Source organism: Sturnira hondurensis, unplaced genomic scaffold, assembly GCF_014824575.4.
Source record: "Sturnira hondurensis isolate 20B ecotype Veracruz unplaced genomic scaffold, ASM1482457v3 Scaffold0014745, whole genome shotgun sequence".
Taxonomy (NCBI): domain Eukaryota; kingdom Metazoa; phylum Chordata; class Mammalia; order Chiroptera; family Phyllostomidae; genus Sturnira; species Sturnira hondurensis.
Window position 1 is genome coordinate 1,013,748 of NW_028087376.1, and position 18,324 is coordinate 1,032,071.

Consider the following 18,324-nt stretch of genomic DNA (forward strand, 5'->3'; position numbering starts at 1 on the left):
CATGGGATGACATCAAACTAAAAAGCTTCTCCACAACAAAAACAATCAACAGACTGAAAAGGCAACCTAGGGAATGGAAGAAAATATTTGCAAACTGTGTATCTGGTAAGGGATTAATATTCAATATATAAGAAATCCCTACAATAGCCAAAACAGCATAAATAAAATGAATGAATGAATGACCAAATGTTTCAAATAGACAAAGGGCTTGAATAGGCAGTTCTCCAAAGAAGACATACAAGTGGACAACAGGTATATGAAAAGCTATTCAGTATCTTTTTCATCATCAGGGTCATGCAAATCAAAACCACAATGAGACATCACCTCACACCTGTTAAGATAGCTATTATAAAAAAACAGAAACAAAAATTATAATTGCTGGCAAAGATGTGCAGAAATAAGAACCCTTGTGCACTGTTGGTGGGAATAGAAAATTAGGCAGTCACTGTGGAGAACAGTATGAAAGGTCCTCAGAATATCAAAAGTAGAACAACCATATGATCTGGTAATACTCTGAAAGAATTGAAATCAGGAATCTTGAAGAAGTATCTTCACTCCTATGTTCATGGCAGCAATAGTCTCAAGATTTGGAAACAACCTAAATACCAATGGATAAATAAATAAAGTATACTAAATACATATAACATTCAGCCTTAAAAAAGAAGGAAATCCTGCCATGTGTGACAATCCAGATGAACCTGGAAGACATTGTGGTAAGTGAAATAAGCCAGCCACAGAAGGATAAATACTGCATGACTCCTCTTGAATGAGCTATTGAAAATAGTCAAACTCAGAGAGTAGAGGCCTTGCAGATGCCTTTGCCACCTCAGATCTTCCCACGCCCAGCCACAGTCAACCCCACCGTGTTCTTTGACATTGCTGCAGACCACAAGCCATGTTTCCTTAGAGCTGTTTGCAGACAAAGTTCCAAAGACAGCAGGAACCGTTCATGCTCTGAGCACTGGGGATAGAGGATTTGATTATAAAGGTTCCTGCTTTCACAGAATGATTTTGGGATGTACGTGCCAGGGTGGTGACTTCAAACACCACAGTGGCACAGGCGCCAAGTCTATCTCCAGGGAGAAATTTGATGATGAGAATTCCACCCTGAACCACACAGGTCCTGGCATCTTGTCCACGGCAAAGGCCAGACCCAAAACCAATGGTTTCCAGTCTTTCATCTGCACTGCCAAGACCGAGTGGCTGGATGGCAAGCATGTAGTCTTCAGCCAGGTGACAGACAGCATGGGTGTTGTGACAGCCGTGGAGCGCTACAGGTCCGGAAATGGCAAGACCAGCCATTACTGACTGTGGACCACTCTAATACATTTGACTTGGGTTTTACCTTCACCACCAGACCATTCCTTCTGCGGTTCAGGAGAGCACCCCTCCACCCCCAGCGGCTTGGAATGTTGTATAATCTCTGTGCTCTCACTGCAGTGCACTGGGTTCTATACTTTCCTTACCTCTTCCAATTCTAGCGGGATTGCAGAGTTAAGTTTATGACTGTGAAATGAAAACTAAACAGTAACAACAACAAAAACAGAGAATAGAATGGTGGATGGTAGATACTAGAGGGAAAGGGAAATGAGGGGTTTCTGCTGTTCAATGGGTATAAAACGTTCAGTTACATGAGAAGAAAAATTCAATAGATCTGTTTTATAACATTGTGCCTGTAGTTCATAATATCATATCTTGAATTTAATACATTTAAATTTTTGTTAAGTGGACAGATTCTATGTTGTGTTCTTGCCACCATAAAAATGTTTAATCTTAAAAAAAGTTTCTGAGAACGCTAATTGCGCATATGAAAAAGGAGAGCCTCACTTCAGTGAGAGAATATACTCCCCACACTGTGGCGAGTAGAATAAGTTCTGTGGAGCAATGTGCATAATTGATAAATTACATATGTATATTTAATTAAAATATTTTTCTGTCAATAATCATAAAATGTGACTTTTTTTACTCTAAACTGCAGCACTTACACAAATTCTTCAATGGTTTTTACAGCACTTAGAACAAAATTCATCTTTCTTGCATGGTCTGTATTTTCTGCATTATGTAGGTTCAGCTTATGTCTCCAGGTTCCTCTGCTAGACTCCATACCATCTCACCCGCCCCAACTCTCCTCTTATTTTAGTGCCCTGCAGAAATCAGCTCTTCTTCCACTTCAGGCCATTTGCACATGCTGTTCCCTCTGCCTGGAGTGCTTGTCCTCTCCACTCTTCACTGACATTGGCATTTTTCTCTGTCTGAGTCTTTAATTCATTTATTATAGCTCTTGTTTTCAATTTTTAAGTATTTTTATTGATTGTGCTATTAAGTTTCCCAGTTTTCCCTTTCCTCCCTCCACCATGCAACCCCCCAACTCTCCAGCATTCCCCTCCACTTAGTTCATGTCCATGGGTTGTACATATAAGTTCTTTGAGTCCTCTGTTTTCTATACTTTTATCTCTCCTCATCTCTTTTGTGCCTACTAATTACGCTTCTTGTTCCCTGTACCTTTTCTCCCCATTCCTTCCTTCCCACTCCCCACTGGAATCCCTCCATGTGATGTCCATTTCTCCAATTCTGTTCCTGTTCTAGTTGTTTGCTTAGCTTTTCCCCCAATATGGCAAAGGAAATAGACTTCCAGAAAGTTCAGGAAGCCTACAGAGTCCCAAAGAAGTTGGACCCAAAGAGGAATACACCAAGGCACATCATAATTACATTAGCCATGATTAAAATGAAGGAGAGGAGCTTCCGGGCAGGTGAGCAGGTTTGGGAGTTTCTGCCATGGCTCACCTGGAGGGGACATAGAAGTTCCACACCCCAACCCCACATAGTGCCCTCTGCATCTTTCTATTTGGCGGTTCCGGGTTTATGACCTTTTATAAAGAGCCAGTAATCTTGTAAGTAAAGTTGTTTCCAAGCAGAGGTGATGATGCAGGCGTACGACTGGCATCTGAAGTGGTGGTGGTGCGGATAGAGGTGCTTTGAATCCTTGTTAAAAAGGCACTTGTAGGGATCAGGAAGATGGCGGCAGAGTAGGACAAAGGATTTCGCTTACCTCCACGCGTCAGAGAAAGACCAGGCTGAACTGCGGAGGAGCACAGTGGATGCCCAACAGGGACCCAGCATATAAGAAGGCAGGTGTGGGAGCCCGCCAGGCCGCAGGGGACCAAGGACAGAGTCCCCCACTGTGAAAATGGTGGAGGGACTTGGTTTCTGGTCCCTGGAGCCGGCGGGTATCTTGACATCTTCCGGACCTTCTCCTTCTCAGCCTTGAAGGAAAGAACAAGATCTTGGCATATGCGTCATGTTCCAAGAAAGTGATAGTCATGAGGACACTGTTATCTTTGGGCTAATGTTCTCAGGATATGAGAACATCTTGCCCTCTTGATAGCTTTCGGGAGTGTACAAACTTTTGTAAAACAACATTGTTCTCAGGCCACTGCAGTTCTGCATATAAGCCAGCAGTTCCTTGAATAAAGTTGCCATTTGCCAGCAGAGCTTATGGTCCTCTCCATTCTTTTAAGTCCCTCGCCTCACCTCGCGACCACCCTTGCTGCTGCAGGCAGCGGCAGGCAGGACTCCAAAAAGTGTAGCGGACATTGAAAGACCAGAGGTTGAGGAGAGGAGGCGACCACAGATCAACAAGGTATGAGGGAGCAGCACAGAGGTGGTGGCAGACCTGTGCCGGGCCGCACCAGGCCCCTGGCCAGGCCCCCCCACCCCATCTCTGAGAGCCGAGGGTGGGAAACAACAATCGTGGGAGAGAACTAGTCACCGACACCCTCCCTATCTGACAGAGTGCAGATTGGAAAACACCAGGAAAGATCGGTTTGCCTGTAGAGACAGAGGGGAGCAGGCATAGGGAAGCAAACCAGAGAGCTCTGATAACCCATGGAGTCAGGCTGTGGTTGCTGGCCCGGGAGAACTGAGAGCCTCCCGTGCGTTCCCTGTGGTGTGGGGCCTGAGCCAGCTCTCAGTCTTGGGAAGTCTCGGGCTGCTGGCAGGGCCCCTGGAAGAGAGCCAGGCCAGCTCCCTCCCTACTCAGCCTGCACAGACTGGGAAGCACCAGGAGTCAGGCCGTGGCTGTCGGCTTGGGAAACAGAGAGTCACCTGTGCATTCCCTGTGGCGCAGGACCTGTGCTGGATCTTGGCTTTGGGAACTGAGAGTTGCCCGTGTGTTTCCTGTAGCAAGGGGCAAGCGGAGAACACCAAGATACCTTCAGGAGACTGCACCACTGAATTTCACAGGCATCCTACCACAGAAGTTCACACCATAAATCCAGGGAACCAGAATAGATCAATTTAAGAAGGTGAGGCCAACAGGAACAGCAACACAAACAACGGGAAGACAAAGAAACAATCCCCAAAGAAAAGGAGAAAGTCCCAGAAATAATGTTAGATGAACTAGAGGCAAGTCAACTATCAGATATTGAATTCAAAGCACAGGTTATCAGGAAATTCAAAGACCTTACCACGAACTAACAGAAACTACAGGGGAGCTACAATGAACTCTCTACAAACTATACCAACAAGAAAAAGGAAATAGAAACCATCAGCAAAGGCTAAGAGGAGATGAAGAATACAATTTCTGAACTGAACACAGTAGAAGGTATGAAGAGTAGGATCAATGAGGCGGAAGACTGCATAAGTGAGCTTGAGGACAGGGTAGAAAGAATCTCCCAGACGGACCAAGTAATGGAAAAGAGAATCAGAAAAATGAGGAGAATTTAAGAGAAGTGCAAGACAATATGAAATGTAATGATATCCGAATAATAGGAATACCAGTAGGAGAAGAAGAAGAACAAGGGATAGAAAACCTACTTGAAAGAACAAAAACAGAAAATTTTCCTAAGCTGAGGGGAGAGAAAGTCACACGAATCCAGGAATTGCAGAGAGTCCCAATCAGGTGGAACCCAAAGAGGCCTACTGCAAGACACATCATCATTAAAATGGCAAACCTCCAAGACAAAGAGAAAATCCTAAAGGCAGCAAGGGAGAAAAAGGAAGTAACATACAAGGGGGGTCTCAATAAGGTTGGCTACTGACTTCTCAATGGAAACGTTCCAAGCAAGAAGAGAATGGCAAGAAATATTTCAAGTAATGAGGAACAGAGGCCTACAACCAAGGCTACTGTACCCAGCAAGGCTCTCAATCAAGATAGAAGGCCAAATAAAGAGCTTCCAAGACAAAAGAAGTTTAAAACAATACACTTCCACCAAACCAGCTCTACAAGAATTACTAAAAGGGCTGCTTTAAGGAAAGGAAGGAAAAGAGAGAGATGGAGAGGAACACAGGTACATAAATGGCAATGAATAAGTACCTTTCAACAGTAACCTTAAATGTAAATGGATTAAATGCACCAATTAAAAGACATAGAATAGCTGAATGGATAAGAAAGCATGACCCACACATATGCTGCCTACAAGAGACCCACCTCAGGTCAAAAGACCACCACAGACTAAAAGTAAAAGGATGGAAACAAATTTTCCAAGCAAATGGACAAGAATAAAAATCTGGGGTAGCAATTCTCATATCAGACAAAATAGATTCAAAAAAGGTCCATAAAGACAGACCCAGAAGGTCACTTCATATTACTCAAGGGAAGAATCCACCAAGAAGACATTAACATCATAAATACATATGCACCCAACACAGGAGTACCAGAACATATAAAAGAAAATCCTAGAGGACCTCAAGAAAGATATCGACAGCAACACAGTTATTGTAGGGGATTTTAACACCCCACTGTCAAAAATGGACAAATCTTCCAAATAAAATATCAAAAAAGATATTGCAGCATAAAATAACACTCTAGATGAAATGGACCTAATTGATATATATAGAGCCCTTCATCCCAAAGAAGCTAAATACACATTCTTTTCAAATGCACATGGAACATTTTCAAAGATAGACCACATGGTAGGACACAAAAGGAGACTCAACAAATTCAAGAAAATAGAAATCATACTAAGCATTTTCTCTGATCACAAGGGACTGAAACTGGAAACTAACCCCACAGGAAAAAAACAAAAACACCCAAAAGCATGGAGACTGAATGGTATGCTATTAAACAACAAAAGGGTCAAGAATGAAACTAGGGAAGAAATCAAAAAACTTCTCGAAACTAATGAAAATGAACTCACAACAACCCAAAACCAATGAGACACAGTGAAGGCAGTCCTGAGAGGGAAGTTCATAGCATACAGGCTTGCCTAAAAAAGACAGAAACATTCCAAACAAACAACCTAACCCGACACCTGCAAGAACTGGAGGAACAACTACAAAGACAACCCAGAGCAAGTAGAAGGAAGGAAATAACCAAGATCAGAGCAGAATTAAATGACATAGAGACTAAAAGCACAATTCTAAGGATCAATGAATCCAGGGGATGGTTTTCTGAAAAGATAAGCAAAATAGACAAACCTTTAAGTAGGCTCATCAAGAAAAGAAGAGAGAGGATCCAAATAAGCACAATCAGAAATGAAAGAGGAGAGATTACAACTGATACCACAGAAAGAGAAGGGATTGTAAGGAATTACTATGCAGAATTGTAGGCCAAGAAATTTGAAAATCTAGGTGAAATGAACAAATTTCTAGAAAAATATAATCTTCCAAAACTCAATGAAAAAGAAGCAGAAAACCTGAACAGGCCAATAACAGCAGATGAAATTGAAGAAGTAATCAAAAAACTCCCAGCACACAAAAGCCCTGAACCAGATGGTTTCACAGGAGAATTCTACAAAGCTTTTAAGGAAGAACTAACCCTGATTCTTCACAGACTATTTCAAAAAATCCAAAAGGAGGGAAAACTCCCCAACTCTTTTTATGAAGCCAGCATCATCCTAATTCCAAAACCAGATAGAGACACAACAAAGAAAGAAAACTTCAGGCCAATATCACTGATGAACATAGATGCTAAAATCCTCAACAAAATATTGGCAAATCGCATCCAACAATACATCAAAAAGATCATACACCACGACCAAGTGGGATTCATCCCAGGGATGCAAGGATGGTTCAATATCCGCAAATCAGTAAATGTAATACACCACATAAACAAAAGCAAAGACAAAAACCACATGGTCATATCAATAGATGCGGAAAAAGCTTTTGATAAGGTACAACACCCATTTATGATAAAGGTACTCAGCAAAGTGGGAATAGAGGGAGCATTCCTCAATATAATAAAGGCCATATATGAAAGACCTACAGCCAACATCATACTCAATGGGCAAAAACTGAAAGCTTTTCCACTAAGATCAGGAACAAGACAAGGTTGTCCACTTTCACCACTTCTATTCAATATAGTATTGGAAGTTCTAGCCACAGCAATCAGACAAGAAAAGGAAATAAAAGGCATCCAAATCGGAAAGGAGGAAACAAAACTGTCATTGTTTGCAGATGACATGATAGTGTACATGGAAAATCCTATAGCCTCTACCAAAAAACTGCTCGAACTAATAAATGAATTTGGCAAAACAGCGGGATACAAAGTCAATATCCAGAAATCAAAGGCATTTTTGTATACCAACAATGAAGCAGCAGAAGCAGAAATCAAGAAAAAAATCCCATTCGATATAGCAAAAACAAAAATAAAATATCTGGGAATAAACCTAACCAAGGAGGTAAAAGACCTGTATGCAGAAAACTACACAACACTGAAGAAAGAAATTAAGGAAGACACAAACAAATGGAAACATATACTGTGTTCATGGATTGGAAGAATTAACATCATCACAATGTCCATACTACCCAAAGCAATTTACAGATTTAATGCAATACCTATTAAAGTGCCAATGGCATATTTCACAGACATAGAAGAAACACTTCAAAAATTTATATGGAACCATAAAAGACCCCGAATAGCAGCTGCAATTTTGAGAAAGAAGAACAAAGTAGGAGGGATCACAATACCTGATACCAAACTGTATTACAAGGACACTGTAATCAAAACAGTCTGGTACTGGCATAGAAACAGGCACATAGACCAATGGAATAGAACAGAGAGCCCAGAAATAAACCCAAATCTCTACAGTCAATTAATATTTGACAAAGGGGGCAGTAACATAAAATGGAGTAAAGATAGCCTCTTCAACAAATGGTGTTGGGAGAACTGGACAGCTACATGCAAAAAAATGAAACTTGAGCACCAACTTACACCATACACCAAAATAAATTCAAGGTGGATAAAAGACTTAAATATAAGCCGGGAAACCATTAAAGTCCTAGAGGAGAGCATTGGCAGGAAAATCTCAGATATTCCACGCAGCAAGATTTTTACTGATACATCCCCCAGAGCAAGGGACATAAAGGAAAGAATAAGCAAATGGGATCTCATCAAACTTAAAAGCTTCTGCATGGCCAAGGAAAACAGTATCAAGATAAAAAGAGAAGCAACAGCTTGGGAAAGCATATTCGCCAATGATACCTCAGACAAAGGTTTAATCTCCAAAATATACAAAGAACTCACACAACTCCACTCAAAGAAGACGAGCAACCCAATTAAAAAATGGGCGGAGGACTTGAACAGACATTTCTCCAAGGAGGACATACAGAGGATCCAGAGACACATGAAAAGCTGCTCAATATCACTAGCTATCAGAGAGATGCAAATCAAAACCACAATGAGATACCACTTAACACCAGTCAGAATGGCTACCATAAACAAAGGAACAAACAAGTGCTGGAGAGGTTGTGGGGAAAAGGGGACCCTAGTTCACTGTTGGTGGGATTGCAGACTCGTTCAACCACTATGGAAAACAGTATGGAATTTTCTAAGAAAACTAAAACTGGATGTGCCTTTTGACCCAGCAATTCCACTCTTAGGAGTATATCCTAAGAACCCTGAAGCACCAATGCAAAAGAACCTATGCACCCCGATGTTCATAGCAGCACAATTTACAATAGCCAAGAGTTGGAAGCAACCTAGATGCCCATAGGCCAATCACTGGATCAAAAAGCTATGGTACATTCACACAATGGAATTCTATGCTGCAGAAAGGAAGAAGGAGGTCCTATCCTTTGCAACATCATGGATGGAACTGGAAAGCATTATGCTGAGTGAAATAAGCCAGGCAGTGAAAGACAAATACCATATGATCTCACCTTTAACAGGAATCTAAACAACAAAACAAACAAGCAAGCAAAATATGACCAATGACACTCAAATACAGACAGGCTGACAGGGTCCAGAGGGGAGAGAATCATAGGGGAAATGGGTAGGTCTCATATGAATAAGTATAAAGGACACATGGACAATAACTAAGGTAGGGGGTGGAAATGGGAGGGGGTGGGGAGTACTGGGGGAAGGCAGGGCTGGGAATATAAGACAGAAAACTGCACTTGAAGAAGAATTAAATAAAATAAAATTTTAAAAAAATATAAAATAAAATAAAATGAAGGAGATCTTAGAAGCAGCAAGAGATAAGGGGACAGTCACCTACAAAGGAGTTCCCATCAGACTGTCAGCTGATTTCTCAAAGGAAACCTTACAGGCAAGAAGGGGCTGGGAAAAATATTTGAAGTCATGAAAGGCAAGGACCTACATCCAAAATGACTCTATCCAGCAAAGCTTTCATTTAGAATGGAAGGGCAGATCAAGTGCTTCCCAGAGAAAGTCAAGTTAAAGGAGTTCATCATCACCAAGCCCTTATTCTATGGAATGTTAAAGGGACCTATCTAAGAAAAAGAAGATCAAACATATGAACAGGAAAATGACAACTCACAACTATCAACACCTGAACTTATTCAGAGCTTTTAAATCTCACAACTATTTTATAGTTGCTTTCTGTCTGCCTATGACCCAGAAGTTACTCTACACAGGACGGGAGCTCTGCCTCTGTGTTCCTAATTATTTTCACACCACATAGGACAGTATTCATAGGCAGCCAAAATATAAAATGAATGGTTTTAGGGAAACTTGTAGAAGCTATGTCTTATTCTTTTCCTTAATGTATAAATTCACAAGACTTTCGCATTTTCCCATGTATAATGTGTAATATTTTGCCGAAATTTTTAAGGAAAAGATAATGAACATTATCTATATAAATGTTTTAATCATTTCATTTATGTTTATGCATTAAAAGTGTAACCCTAGAAAACAATAACAGTATTTGAATGCAAAATAATACCCTGAAATATGATAATCAATTTTATGTCTAAATATAAATAAATAAATAATTTAATTTAAAAAATTAAAACAAAAGATTTTTTTCCTAAAAGTTTGGGCCAAAAACGTGGCTGTGCATTATATACAGCAAAATGCAGTATTTTGAAAACTGTATGTTCTAACCAGTAGTCAGACTCCATTCATATAAGCCAGTGACCACATATTCTTTTCCACAAAATAAAGGTACAGACACTCTCTCACTCTCCCCTTCCCTCTTCCTTATCTTTCTTCTCCCTCTTCTTTCAGCACCATAAAAATCTTGTTTGTAAACAGAAACAGCCCCTTTCATGAGCATGTGAGAAGTACCTTTACACATACACTTCATCCTGTGTATGACATTTTTTACATTGTCTATCCCGAATTGCACCTTTTTCTAATCCCAGATATTTGGATCATACTCCTTACAATGGGGACTAGATAAGGGCAGGCAGCAGGTTGTGCAAATCAATCTTTAATACTAACAGCACAAAGAGGGGTGTTTCCTTACGGAGTTGATAGAGAGCCAAGAATTATCCCAAGGCATATCATGTCTGTAATTAGAAATTTTATCTTTAGGAATCTTCAATTCAGTCTTCTAAACTTCAGATGGCATTCTACTTCAGCAAACTCCTTCAATGGAGCAAAAGAATGTTTTTATATTTATCTAAAAAGATATACCCTAGCTTACAAGCCCTATTCAAGATTATAACTTTCTGATTCTGAACTAGACACTTCCATAGAATTCCTTTAATAATAAATGCATAATTATACAGCTAACACCCTAATCAATTTCTATAACAATATTTAAATTAAGATAACAAAATTAATTTTCCCAATACCCCACACCCTATCCTCTCTAACCATTTTTATCCCTGTGATGCATGTAATTAGGAATGCACTTTTTGCATTTTCCTGCAATACTTTGCATGTATTTTCAGCTTGCTTTTTTTCATATTATATTTTGCAAATCAGTCTGTAACAGAATGTCATATTTTGTAATTCTTCCTAGTCATAGCAATGTGGTTGTTCCTTAGTTAATTTCTCATGTCCTACTGTTGGACATATAGGTTAACATAAAAAAGAATGACGATGTCATAAAGCATCCATGTTTATAATTTAATAAATGCTACCAAATGTTCCCTTAGTAGTGGCTGTATATCAATTAATTACTAACCCACTAGGACTCAAAACATATGGTACCTGCCTGTACACATACTTAATATTAGCAATTTTTTTAATTATTTTATTTTGTGGGGATAAAATTCAATTATTTTTATGATTAAATATATTACCAATATCTATGCATCTGTTTGTTGTGCTTTAGTGTTTCATCTTTGTGAATTGTCTTTTCCTATCCTCTGTTTTTACTGGGTTACTGAAATTCCTCTTAAATATTTGAGATATTTCATTTTAGAAATCTTAGACTTCTATCTGTCAACATAATAAAAATACTTCCCCCATTATCACTTATATTTAACTCTGTTGCACTGCTTGTTCATATATTGTTTATCTTAATAGAATCAAATTTCAAGTGGTTCTTATAAAGAAACAGCCTGTCAAATTCTATTTAAACATCTGTTAGATCTTTTACTGGAACCACATTAAAATTATACATTAATTTAGAGATAATATACTTTTAAAAGATAAGTCTTCCAGTCTAAATGGCATCTCCTTACCTTATTTGGCATGTTTACATGTCCTTCAGCAATTTTTGAAAATCACAACAACGTTTATGTGACTGTACAATACCAAAATAATGTGATATACGAGGAAAGCTAATGTGCAGAATGGCTACTTGCTTTTCTTCAAGAAGCAATGATTCTCATTTCTAGTAAAAACAGACATGACCCGAGCACAAGGAATCAGGCTGGTCATTAGTTTCACAATTTTTCCCAAAACGACCTACAGGTTTATTCTTTTCTGACCATTCATAAAATCTAAAGAGACAGCTAAAGAAAAACTTCACTTTCTGGTTCTATCATTTGAAAGATTTTGTAGTGTACTGTAACATGGCCAAAACAGCAAACAGTGCCTATTTTTAAAAGATGTTTCAAAAATGAAGCAATAATAAGAATCTTCTTGTTAAAGTCTCACTACATTAAACTAATGCAATCAAAATGATAGAAATACTATTATAAAAACCCTCTCAGGCTATTTTATAAATATAGATTTTCCCTTTATTTTGTGCATTTTTAAACAAGGTAAGTCTCAAAAAATAAAAGCAACCACCTCAGACTAAATTACATCATTGTATATATTGCATCGAAGGGGTTTTTTGAATCACAATTATCCTAAAAAATACCAAACTAAATTACATCATTGTATATATTGCATTGAAAGGGGTTTTTGAATCACAGTTATCCTAAAAAATACCAGACTGCACCACAGTCAGGGAAGTGAATCCTGAACTAAAATATTCTGATGTACTTTTGTTTGGGGATATCATGCAAAAAAAAAACCAAATCACCAAGACACAATTGTAAGTTGTAGAGTAAAATGTGCTTTTGCATTAAACTAAAGACAATTGTTAATTTAAAAATTAAAAAAAAGAAAAGTAGGAAAGGTATTTAATATTACTTTTTAAGTTCACAGTACTCTACAACTTCAAAGTATCTTATTCTCCTTATGAATGACATCAAACGCAATAATAAATTCACTTTTAAAAAAAAGGAAATCCTGCTGTATGTGATGACACAGATGAGCCTGGAGGACATCATGCTAAGTGAGATAAGCCAGTCACAGAGGACAAATACTGCCCAATTCCACTTACATGAGATAGCTAAAATACGATGGCATACTCACAGAAATGGAGTGTAACCCTGGAGGGCAGGGGCTGTGGAGAAGAGAAAGGGGAGGGTGCTGTGGGATAGGTATGGAGTTTCAGGGACACAGGAGGTACGTGTTCGGGAGATGTGCTCCTGTAAAGCATTGTGCCATACTTAACAGTGCTGTATTGTGCACTTAAAATTTTGTTAGGTGTCCTTACTTCAATTTTTAAAGATTAAATTATTGTAAATTAAAGGAATAATAATAACCTATTTATTACCCATTAGATCAGCAAAAAGTTTAAGTGGCAATAACACTCATAGCTAATAAGTCATCCTCCGACTTTGTTCTTGTAAATATGACTTGCTAAAAATTAGGGAACACAATGTAGAAGTGTGTATTGAACTTTCAAATATGCATACTTTTTAATTAACAACACCACTTTCAGGACTCCGTCGTATTGTAATAAAAATGTGCATATCTAAGATAAATGTATAAAAATAGGATTTATAGAAAAGAGTCTTGAAATTCATTGATGGATTGTGTTGGAAGTATTTTCATTTCTTTATCAAGCTCTGTGTCCAGTACTAGAACAAAGCATGATATCAGCTTCTCAAGAAACAGATAAACTGGGGGCCAGTATAGACACCACAAGACAAAGTCTGGGTACCATTAGAAAAGAAAGACACGGTTGCATAAACAAGCAACAAATATGCACAATGGCACCAATAGGCCCTTTCAAAATATTCAGAACAGGGGGAAAGCAGCTGAGCCTGAGTCTGACAAGATGTTTTCAGTGGAGTTAGGAAATGCTTTCTCTCACTTTTACTATGCATCTACTGTGTACCTGCATCATTAACATTTAATATGCTTAAACTTAATGTTCAAAAAACTCTATTCAGATATTATTATTACACCTTCCACTCAAATTATTACAGATGCTGGGAATATAAGACAGAAAACTGTACTTGAACAAGAATTAAATTTTAAAAAATGTATTTATTTATTTATTTATTTGTTTATTTATTTATTTGTTAAAAAACATAAGTTCAGAGATTTGGCCTAAGGTCTGAAGTTCTGTAAAGGGCAGACCTGAGATTTAAATCTGCTGGTGGTGCAGGTCGAGGGGTCTTCGGTAATGCTCCTTCCAGTGCAAGCGCAGAGCACCAGCACCGCTCCTGGAGGCCAGGCCTTGACTCCGCCCCCTTCCACCTACAGGTTCCTGAAAGACAACCTCACACAAAAGCACCACTGGGCAACGGGCCGTTTATCACAGACCTAGACAGAGAGGTGAATGAGAATAGTCACTGAAAATACTCCAAGAGCCATCTCTCCTCTTTCCCCATCTGAGCCCTGTTTCATCTGCTTCACCTGGCTTCCTATAGGCTTTCCTCTCTGAAAACCACACTTTTTTACCATCATTCTTGCAAAATGGCATATCTCCACCTGGGAGACCTGGGTGTGGGTGTATCTCAGCCCTGGAAGCTCCTTCTCTGCCTCCAAGGATCCTAGTTGATGCAGCTTTGAACACGGGAACAGCTCTCCTACAAGGCACTCTCCTTCTAGCTGGCAAGAAAATAAAACTGTCTCAAGGTTGCTTTCATTCTGTGTTCACCAATGAGTAATTTTACAAGAAAGAAACATTGTGACCTTTAAAAAAAAGAGAGGAGGAAAAACCTTGAATGTGAAGAAAGAGGGGTATAGCAATTATTGAAAACCAATGTATTCTTCTAGAACAATAAAGATATAAAAATAAAAGAAAACATCTCAAAATGCCTTATGAGACAGAAAAGAAACCTGCCTCAAAAGGGCTATTAAAACTGGTCCTTTATTTCACCTAGGATAAGCTTTACTACTGAAGTATTTCAGTCAGTATTTCAGCTTTTTCCCACTAGATTACTTCAAGCGTCATTTATAGAAAACTTATTAAGTGCAAGCCATTCTAATGTTTGAGTGAAACAAATAAATACATGCAAGTTATAGTCCACAGTTTAGTAATAACTCAGCTTGCTACAGATAATTCCAAAATGAATGGTAAGGGTAGAAAACACCCAATAAATACTAGTTATTACTGTTATTATCATTATTAGCATCACTCTTACTGTTCTTAGCCTTCATATTTCAAATTTAATACCATAGCAGTGATTGATATCCAAGGTTATAGGTTAATAATACATAAGTAATACATGAGTATTACAATCACTCTACAAGTGAAAAGTAATACAGTTCTGGGCATTTTAGAGGCACTCCATAAACATTTGGTAAATAAATGTTTACAGGCTTGATATGCTTTTTAAGGTCAAACAATTGACATTTGATTTTGTCTCAAATTATGAATTAATTTTAAATTAACAGGAATTAAGCATGTTATATGTGCCTTAGAGAGATTTCTGATTTTTCCTATTCTTTTATTCATCCTATCATTCATTCACACACTGTCTCATTACAAGTCATTTTGGAAATTTGTTTTTCAGTATCAAGTACACCAAACTCCACCCTGCCTGGTGTGGCTCAGTGGATTGAGTGTCAGTCTGTAAATCAAAGGGTCGCCAGTTCAGTTCCCAATCAGGGAACATGCCTGGGTTGCAGGCAGGGTCCCCAGTAGGGATAATGGGAGAAGCAACCACTGATGTCTCCCTGTTTTTCTCACTCCTTTCCCCTCTGTCTAAAAACAATAGTAATAAAGTCTTTTAAAAATGCTTTCTTTAAAAAAAAAGTGCACCAAACTCTGTTTTCCTTGTTGTGGATATACTTTCTTTCCCAGGAAATATGAAGTCCTCCAAGTAACCATTTTGACCCCCGAGTCTGATTTAGATGGGGTTTTTGTTCTTGTTGCTCTCACGGTATGTCCTGGGTTCAATGGTGTTGACATTTTCCAAACCATGGATTATTAATAATTAGTGGTTATGAAATCCACTTTGTGGATTATACAAAGAATTCAATTTGTAATTGAAATAAAACAGAATAGTGCAGAAAATGTCAGAGGATACCACATGTGTGAGAGTAAGTTTACTTGTGTGAAATTTTTGTTTCAACTGTATACGACTATATATTTATATATGTATGTATGATTGAGGCTTTAAGGTAAAATACATGTCTTGCTATATATCATGATCAAAATAAATTTTTTTTATTTTTATTTAACTCTTGTTCAAGTTCTCTTTCTTGAATTCCCAGCCCTGCCCCCGCCAGTGCTCCCCACCTCCCTCCCATCTCCAGCCCCCACCTTAGTTATTGTCCATGTGTCCTTTATACTTATTCCTGTGAGTCCTTCCCCCTTTCCCCTGTGATTCTCTCCCCTCTACCCTCTGGTCCCTGTCAGCCTGTTCTGTATTTCAGTGTCTTTGGTTACATTTTGCTTGCTTGTTTGTTTTGTTGTTTAGATTCCTGTTAAAGGTGAGATCATATGGTATTTGTCTTTCACTGCCTGGCTTATTTCACTCAGCATAATGCTTTCCAGTTCCATCCATGATGTTGCAAAGGATAGGACCTCCTTCTTCCTTTCTGCAGCATAGAATTCCATTGTGTGAATGTACCATAGCTTTTTGATCCAGTGATTGGCCTATGGGCATCTAGGTTGCTTCCAACTCTTGGCTATTGTAAATTGTGCTGCTATGAACATCGGGGTGCATAGGTTCTTTTGCATTGGTGCTTCAGGGTTCTTAGGATATACTCCTAAGAGTGGAATTGCTGGGTCAAAAGGCACATCCAGTTTTAGTTTTCTTAGAAAATTCCATACTGTTTTCCATAGTGGTTGAACGAGTCTGCAATCCCACCAACAGTGAACTAGGGTCCCCTTTTCCCCACAACCTCTCCAGCACTTGTTTGTTCCTTTGTTTATGGTAGCCATTCTGACTGGTGTTAAGTGGTATCTCATTGTGGTTTTGATTTGCATCTCTCTGATAGCTAGTGATATTGAGCAGCTTTTCATGTGTCTCTGGATCCTCTGTATGTCCTCCTTGGAGAAATGTCTGTTCAAGTCCTCCGCCCATTTTTTAATTGGGTTGCTCGTCTTCTTTGAGTGGAGTTGTGTGAGTTCTTTGTATATTTTGGAGATTAAACCTTTGTCTGAGGTATCATTGGCGAATATGCTTTCCCAAGCTGTTGCTTCTCTTTTTATCTTGATACTGTTTTCCTTGGCCATGCAGAAGCTTTTAAGTTTGATGAGATCCCATTTGCTTATTCTTTCCTTTATGTCCCTTGCTCTGGGGGATGTATCAGTAAAAATCTTGCTGCGTGGAATATCTGAGATTTTCCTGCCAATGCTCTCCTCTAGGACTTTAATGGTTTCCCGGCTTATATTTAAGTCTTTTATCCACCTTGAATTTATTTTGGTGTATGGTGTAAGTTGGTGCTCAAGTTTCATTTTTTTGCATGTAGCTGTCCAGTTCTCCCAACACCATTTGTTGAAGAGGCTATCTTTACTCCATTTTATGTTACTGCCCCCTTTGTCAAATATTAATTGACTGTAGAGATTTGGGTTTATTTCTGGGCTCTCTGTTCTATTCCATTGGTCTATGTGCCTGTTTCTATGCCAGTACCAGACTGTTTTGATTACAGTGTCCTTGTAATACAGTTTGATATCAGGTATTGTGATCCCTCCTACTTTGATCTTCTTTCTCAAAATTGCAGCTGCTATTCGGGGTCTTTTATGGTTCCATATAAATTTTTGAAGTGTTTGTTCTATGTTTGTGAAATATGCCATTGGCACTTTAACAGGTATTGCATTAAATCTGTAAATTGCTTTGGGTAGTATGGACATTGTGATGATGTTAATTCTTCCAATCCATGAACATGGTATATGTTTCCATTTGTTTGTGTCTTCCTTAATTTCTTTCTTCAGTGTTGTGTAATTTTCTGCATATAGGTCTTTTGCCTCCTTGGTTAGGTTTATTGCTAGGTATTATATTTTTCTTTTTGCTATATCAAATGGAATTTTTTCCTGATTTCTGCTCCTGCTGTTTCATTGTTGGTATACAAAAATGCCTTTGATTTCTGGATATTGACTTTGTATCCCACTGTTTTGCCAAATTCATTTATTAGTTTGAGAAGTTTTTTGGTAGAGGTTATAGGATTTTCCATGTACACTATCATGTCATCTGCAAACAATGCCAGTTTTGTTTCCTCCTTTCCGATTTGGATACCTTTTATTTCCTTTTCTTGTCTGATCAGTGTGGCTAGAACTTCCAGTACTGTATTGAATAGAAGTGGTGAAAGTGGACAACCTTGTGTTGTTCCTGATCTTAGTGGAAAAGCTTTTAGTTTTTGCCCATTGAGTATGATGTTGGCTGTAGGTCTTTCATATATGGCCTTTATTATATTGAGGAATGCTCCCTCTATTCCCACTTTGCTGAGTACCTTTATCATAAATGGGTGTTGTACCTTATCAAAAGCTTTTTCCGCATCTATTGATATGA

General features: G+C 38.6%; 1 pseudogene; it reads left to right on the top strand.

Moving 5' to 3' along the window:
• Positions 1-812: 812 nt before the first annotated feature.
• Positions 813-1,324, top strand: LOC118999264 (peptidyl-prolyl cis-trans isomerase A-like; annotated as a pseudogene).
• The last annotated feature ends 17,000 nt before the right edge of the window (positions 1,325-18,324 follow it).